Here is a 7822-nt window from a genome sequence, read left to right on the forward strand (position 1 = left end):
TCACATCACATATTGAAAGAGGCGTCGATGTCGACCACTTGAAAACTGGTTTGTCTTTCCAGCGGTCCGGTTGCGACGGTCAGAGTGATATGCTTCGCGACCTTGCGACGAGTGCCGTCGTAGGCGCGTACTCCACGATTTTTCGGGACCAAATCAGCTTCCTTAATACCCAGCTTGTGAGCAGTCTTGAGGGGAATGACATTCACTGCGGATCCGTCATCCACAAGGACCATGGACACATTCTTATTGAGACATTGTACGGTAATGTACAGGGCAAGGTTATGATTGGCCCCGAAGGGAGGCATATCTTCGTCAGAAAAGACGATTGGGTTGTTCAAGTCAGGGGCGTCCCTTGTCATATGTGCCACTATTTCTTCAGGGGAAGAGGTGGAGGGCACGGTTAATTTTTCCAAGGCCTGTAGCAAAGCCTGTTGATGCTCAAAGGACGTTGCGATCAGTTGCCAGATTGAGATCTCGGGTTTTGCCTTCTGAAGCTGTTTGAGGATTGAATTCGCAGGAGCCCTCGGTTGAGTGTCTACTTCCAAGACGACTTGGTCATTCGTCGTTGGAACGACCGTTGGATTGCTCGGATTCTGATAGGGGCGTCCGGACCGGATAAGGTGACCGATCTCTTTCGCCCGTTTCTCTTTCTCTGGGATAAGGTAGACATCTTCAACGTCGTCTCTCCAGATGCCGTTGATTTCAGGATCTCGAAGGCACCTTGGAGGGGTATTCCTTGGTGAGTAGTTTTTGTGAGGGATATTTTTGTGAGGGGAATTATTGTGGGGGTAGTTTTTGTGGGGTTGATTATTGTGAGGTTGATTATTGAGAGGTGCATGCCAGAATGGTTGCGGGAGCAATCCGTCCTGGTGGGGGTAGTTTTGGGCGCTCGGGGGACTTTCCCTCGGGCGTGGTGGCATAGGATTGAAGATAAGTCGACGGTAGGCATCGTCAAGTCAGGTGATCCTCTCGGAGAGACTGGCTATGGCTTCCTCAACTTGTTGGAACATAGTGAGCATAGTGGCAGCACTGAACACAAACACTCCGTCTGAGGGATCTTTCTCTAAAGTATTCACCTCGTCATCAACTGGGAGGATGAGGTGTAAGCAGTCCAGAGTTGGCTCGTCGTCAGAGATGGCGTGGATCCCCTGAGGGTTTGTTTTGTTGTTTGGCTTAGTCGGCGGGGGTAAAGGCAAATCCCCTTTCTCAATCATGTCTTGGATGATGTGTTTGAGTTTGAAGCAGGTACTGACAGTAGGCATTGGGGTTCCATAACCGGGACTTCTTAGCATCGGTCGAATCCGGGGTGGGTCTGATTGGTTGTAACTTTCCCTGTTCAATGAGCCTCTTCAGAGCTCTTGCGTAAGTTGACCCTATATTAGCGAACACTCTCTGGGGGCGCTCAGCTCTCTTAGAATATGGTTCAACGAGGTTCACCTAATCGATTTTGTTTGTTTGGCCGTAGGGACGGGATCCGGTTGAGGTGGATCCTTGGTAGCCTCTGCCAGTAGTCTTGGCCAAGACACCCTTCCGGAGGTCATCTTCAATGCGTGTCCCCAGAATTTGCAGATCCTGGAAGGTCTTGATATTTTGATACCTTAGTAAGTTGGTATACACTGGGCGAAGATTGTTGACGAACTTTTCCACCAAAGTTGATTCACTCGGTTTACTGACCAATTGAGTACTCACCCTCCTCCAACGGGTTAAGAACTCGGTGAACCCTTCCTTATCGTTCTGGGTTAGAACCTCAAGAGTACGGGTATTGGCTTGGATTTCAACATTGTCAGCATATTGTTTAGCAAATTAGACTACGACCTCATCCCAAGTGGTAAGGTTTTTCGGATCGAGGGAGTAATACCACTGGCGAGGGATCGGTTCCAAAGAGGACGGAAAGATCCAGGTGAAAAGCTCATGTTTGACCCCTTAATGGCCATGTAGTCTTTGAAGGCACAGATATGATTAAGCGGGTCCTCCACTCCTTTGAACTTAGGTACGTCAGTCAAGGTAAAGTTGTCAGGTAATTGATCCCCAAGAGGATCGAACCTTCGGTTGTTCTCAAGATGGATATTGTTACCCCGGGCTAGGAACTGTTCTTCCAAGAGCTTTAGCCTCTTCTTAGTTTCAGTCAGAGGCGGAGCATTATGTTCTCCAGTTTCTTTGTTTTCCAGGGCGTCGATACGGGTCTCGACGCGATCCAGGGTGACCTTAAGAGCGGTAAGCAGGCTGGCTAGCTGATTAGTCGTGACATCTCTGTTGTTATCATTGTTGTTGTTGGACGAAGCTGAAGACGGGGCCATGGCTCTGAGGCAGAAAAACGGCTCACATTACAACTCAATCCGACATGGTTCGAAGACTGAACGCAGACAACGCAAAGGACGAGGCAAAGATCAGACTCAACAAGACGAGGGTGACCGTGTATGGTTCCTCGGTGATGACTCGATTTATGACGTGACGTTGTCGACTGAACTTTTGACACGAGTCCAACATAACGGCGCGACGCCATTGCATAGGTCTCATGGTGAGACGACTCATAAGTAAAGACCCATAAGTACGTTTGCTTCGACTCGATAGACACGAGGCGAGATTGGAATGGTGGACTGAAGTTTTCAAAAATAGAAATTTTCAAAAAGATTCATTTGTCACTTTGTGGACGGCTTCCGAAGATAGATATCTACGCAAGTCGACCAGTTGAAAGGGTTGTCTTATGTTTATTTGCAAAATACGGTTTGAGTTTGAGTCGGCTCGGAAAACAATGTATTGTCTCCCAAGAAGGTTTCTGAAATTCAAAATTTTATGTTTTGAAAATCGAGTTTGAAATGTTTGAAGAGGTCTCGGGGACGGTGCATGGTCCTCGGGATCTCGAAAGTGTCTCGAGAAAATGGTGTGTGCTTTTCTCGAGTTTTGAAAGAGCCATTGTAGGCGCGAAACGGGTTAAAATCCGTGTCTAGACGCGGCGATTATAACGGCGTAAAAAGTTGATTTGAAATGGTTGTGAAAAACCAGGTTTAAAAATCGTCATTATGACGGCCTAGAAAGGCGTGTTGAAATGTTTATAAAAACCGGGTTTGAAAATTGTCATTACGACGGCCTAGAGATGCGTGTTGAAATGGATATAAAAACCGGGTTTTAAAATCGTCATTACAACGGCCTAGAGAGGCGTTTTGAAATGGTTATAAAAACCGGGTTTGAAAATCGTCATTACGACGGCCTTGAAAGGCGTGCAACGGTCGGCGAAAGACCGAGGTTTGAAACGGCCATTATAACGGCGCAAAAGGGTGTTTTTGAAAGTTTGAAAATGACGTAGAAGGACTTATGATCAAGTAGCACATACGCACTCACGGTTCATTATATTATGCATTATGCTGACGCGGGTTTTGGCTTAGAAGGGTGGGTTACACACCAAGCGATCAAACCCCAATTTTCGAGAGGGATACCAATCCAAACAGAATGTGTAAGGAGGGTGCCCTAGCCTCGTGCTCGAAAGTGATGAAAGCTCTTTGACGAAACAGAAATGTGTCACATCAATGGTATGCTTGACTCAATCGGGATTCGAAACGTGGGGATGAGAAAACTCACGCCGACGAGACGAGCCAACTGGTCGAAAAGGGTTAGGTTATGGGCCCGGACAAGGAACCCGATCGTGACCGTAATATCAATTAGTGCATTCCAACCAAGACCTCGTTCGAGTCTCACCATCTAAGGATCACAAAGACGTAAGTGTCCTAGTTATCCCCAGCGGAGTCGCCAATCTATGGACATGTCTCACTTGCGTATGCCCAGCCGATCTGTGGACAATGGCAGCGGTCTTTTGAAAGCCACGCTCGGCGGCGTAAAAATGCTTTCGACCGGATCATTTTAGATCGGTCAGTTTCGTCTCGGTAAGGGTCTCGAAACGATTAGAGATGTTCGGAGTCACCACCAAGTATTTGTGGGATGCTTGGAACCCGTTCGAAATCCACTTTATACCTCGGTCAAATCGAAGCACAAAGCAACGTTTGACATAGGTACTAAAGATAAGGAAATCGTCCCTCTTTAGAATCCTATCTCTAGAATGACTCTCGTATGCCCTGGATAAGGTCGTCCACTATCCAAAGTTTCTGAGTAAGAGGTGAAGGTACGTATTGGGAACCCTTTAATCAGACAACCAATCCCGCCCGCGGTAGCAGCCTCTACCGATCGATCTTGGTTGGTTGAATGCAAAAGTTGATAAAACGGTTTAAATGCATGAATGCGCATCCAATAATTTAAACCTAACATCTGAGATCTTTCTAAGTCGGTTGATATAATCCAAGTATCAAGTATAAGATGTCGGGTTGGATTAATGATTGATTTGCATGCAACACGGAAATTAAACATCCATTTACCGTATTAGGTTTAGGGTGCATAACGTGATCCATTTGTCTTAGTGAGGCATTTTACAAATGTGATTTTGAATGGGCAAATAGTCATCTGATCCATCCTATATCCGGGCTAACCGGAGTCGGATCGTCCTAGACTAATGCTAAAAAGGGAACAGGCCCTGTACCAGACGGCTACATGAGGCGCGAGCCAGCCGGCGGTGTAAAGGGCCCTCCCCTGATTCTGAAAATGAGTAAGAAAAGGCCTGCTTGAGGCGTGGGTCAGCCTACGGTTGTATGCCGTGTTCTGACCTTTTGAAAACGTTACAAAACGTGTTGAGAAATGGGTATTTGAACCCGATTTGGTTTGAAAGGGTCATTTAGACCGTATTTGTTGATTTGAAGAACTAGACTCGAATAATCATCATTATTTCGATAATATTCGGTGTCGGGTTCGACTTACAAGCTTGACATGAATAGTTTTGAAAGTGATTATGAACTAATCTTTTTAAGTTCATATGACTATAATTAGTCGATACTCATCATCGTACCCGGGTTAAAATCCGGCATGGTATGTAGAACCAAGGATGACTGTGTGTTGGTGACTAATATATTTGTTTCGAAAATGTAAAGAAATGATGAAAGTCTTTAAAATACCTCCCAAAATGTAAAGAAATGAAATAAAAGGTTTTAAATGCCTTTTAAATGTCATTAACCAAATATTATCACCGAAACACGGATTTAACTGTCATGGTATGAGGAACCAAGGGTGAAAAATGTTTTATGGTTAAAACAAATGAAATAAAATAAAAAGGGTTTGAAAATATTTGAAATGGTAAAAACCGATTATCAATATGAAAACGAATTAAAGGGGAAAGACGAGAACAAACACGGTTGATCTCTCACCTGAACATCCCATTTAGGCGCGGGTAAGCCTGCAGCCTAATGGGCTTCTGTCTTAGGCCAAAAATCAGTTTTGGCTCGTTTATCCCATATTTCGGTTCATGTTATGCACGTTTTAGCATGTTATAGTCATGAAACAAATGAAAACATGATAAAAGGAGGACTTTTACACCCTCATACTTACATGTTTGGTTATGGGGAGTGACCGACGTAAGTGTAACAACTCGTTTGGTCGGAAAAAACTCGGTTTAAAACCGTTTTGGTAAGTAAAAAGAGTGTTTTAAGATTAGTGATGGTGTAGTCGTCGAAGTGGTCGGTCAAGTGATTTAATGCACGATGACGATACCAAACAATGTGTAAGGCTTGTATTTATGATCGGTAGGTCGTAAATACGCGTCGGATTATGACTTGAGAAGTCGAGTCGAGAATTTTAAGGGAGAAAAGAGGGGGCAGACACTCGCGTAACTCTCAAATGGGGGATATTTGAGGGGTATTTATAGGGAAATGAGTGGTTGTGTGAGTTTTGAGCGACGTGGCCACCTAGGCTACTCAAAGAGGCGCGAGCCACGTCGCGGGTCTTCAAGGTGAGTTGTCGCTTTCACACAAACGCAATCATGATTTGTTCTATCCTAGGTTTTGTAGTCATATGTTTTGTACTTGACCAAACATAAATCCGGGAAAACGTAAGGTAGAAGGTTTGAAATGTTTTGTTTTCGGTGGTTGACTCGGTTTGACTCGTTGTTGGAGTCGGTATTTGAATTTTTGAGTCGGTTTTTGGTCCGGTGTCGGTTTTGACTCTAGTTAGTGTCATTGCGACCCCGTCGTCGTGCATTAACCATTCCAGGTATTTTTGAAATGTTTTGAAATGTTTTATTTTCGAAATCGTTTTAAGTTTTCCAACGTAAAGTTGTACACAAACTATCGATCAAACGCCGCGATTCCAAAACATGTCATAGTCCGATAATCATCGGGTGTTTGTCGGAGTCTCAGCAGATACTGGGTATCTACAAATCCATATGGTGTTAGAAACACTGGAGGATCGCGGAATTCCCCTTCTTGCCTAGACAAGGAGAAGGGTCGTCCCCTCTCTACCATGCACAAAAGTGGATACGATGGAAAAAGGGATCAATAGAACTTTGAGTTTTATGTGGGAGTTTGCTTTTGTTGTTGGTTTTCCCCCCAATTTGTGGCATTTGACATTTTGAGAGCATTTCATTGCCATTTCTTTTGATGTTTGCCATTTTCAACACTTGACAATTTCAACTTTTTGCATTTTCTTTTGAACATTTTCAAAGCTACCCCATTTGTAGTGAGGGTGCTTATTTTTGAAGCATAGGAGTTTTCATTTTTGTTACTCCTCTTTTATTTTGATGCAATTCCAAACTTTTTGACTTTTCTTTTCATTTCTTGAACTCAATTTTGAACAATTTTTGTGCTCATTCCCTTTGATGATAAAATGTGGTAGAATATGGATGATGGTTGCATGGTTTCAAGGGTCACCTTGGAATAAACGGTAGCCAATGAGTTATCATACCACAAGGTATTCTTGACTAGGCCTTAATCCATGGGTCAAAGGATACTAGCATGACATATCCTAGGGTGTTTTACAAGTATTCTAACAAGCATAGTCTTAAGAAGAAAAAGTATCAACAAGGGCCTTATATACACTTGTCAAGCTTCTCAAATAGATGGTTTCACAAAATTTTACAAACATGCAACTATATGCTAAGATGCAACTAACATTTATACAACTTTAATGCATATGCTTATACTAACTAGTATGCCAAATATATATAAGACTACACTACAAAGGAAATTGGAAAGATCATACCATGCGGTCTTCAATATCTTCATGTCTCGGATGTGGCGTAGTCGATCAATGTGAAAAAGGATAAACAAACACAATATATACAAGACAATATATACAAGACTACACTACAAAGGAAATGAACATGTTTTTGGATTTTTTGAATTTTTCAAATTTTTATGGGTCTTGTGATTAATGAAATTAAAAGACATGTTTTTTCAAAAAATTTCAATTTTTATCATTTTTTTTTAAAAAGTCATGTTAGAATTTCCCATCCCCACACTAGTATGGGCATTGTCCTCAATGGCCAATATGATAGGAAATTATGCAATTTATATGAAAATGAATGATTTCTAAGCTAAATGCAAACTATATGACGTATAAACAAGAGTGAATGCAGACTAAGCTATGTTATATGATGCATGATTTTTGTTATGTTGGAGAGCATAATTTAGATTAGATCCCAATGCATATGCATAAACTTCCCCAAACCAAAATAGACACTATTTCTAATGTCAAAAATTGGGGGAGTTCATGCATAAGGATGCTATGCATGAAACTACATTTGTCATTTTGGATTTTGAAAAAGTGGGAACAATAAAAGAAACACCTCAATGAGACCGAGGTGTGAGTCCTCTAAATGATGCTAGGACTCCAAATCATGATCAAGATAAAAATTATATGAAAAAACAAGAGAAATAGACAAACCTTAAAGGGGGTGTAGGAAACTCACAAAGTAATGTGGCATCCTCCCAAGAGCTTGCTAATCCTCAAT

Source organism: Silene latifolia, chromosome X (assembly GCF_048544455.1).
Source record: "Silene latifolia isolate original U9 population chromosome X, ASM4854445v1, whole genome shotgun sequence".
Lineage (NCBI taxonomy): Eukaryota > Viridiplantae > Streptophyta > Magnoliopsida > Caryophyllales > Caryophyllaceae > Silene > Silene latifolia.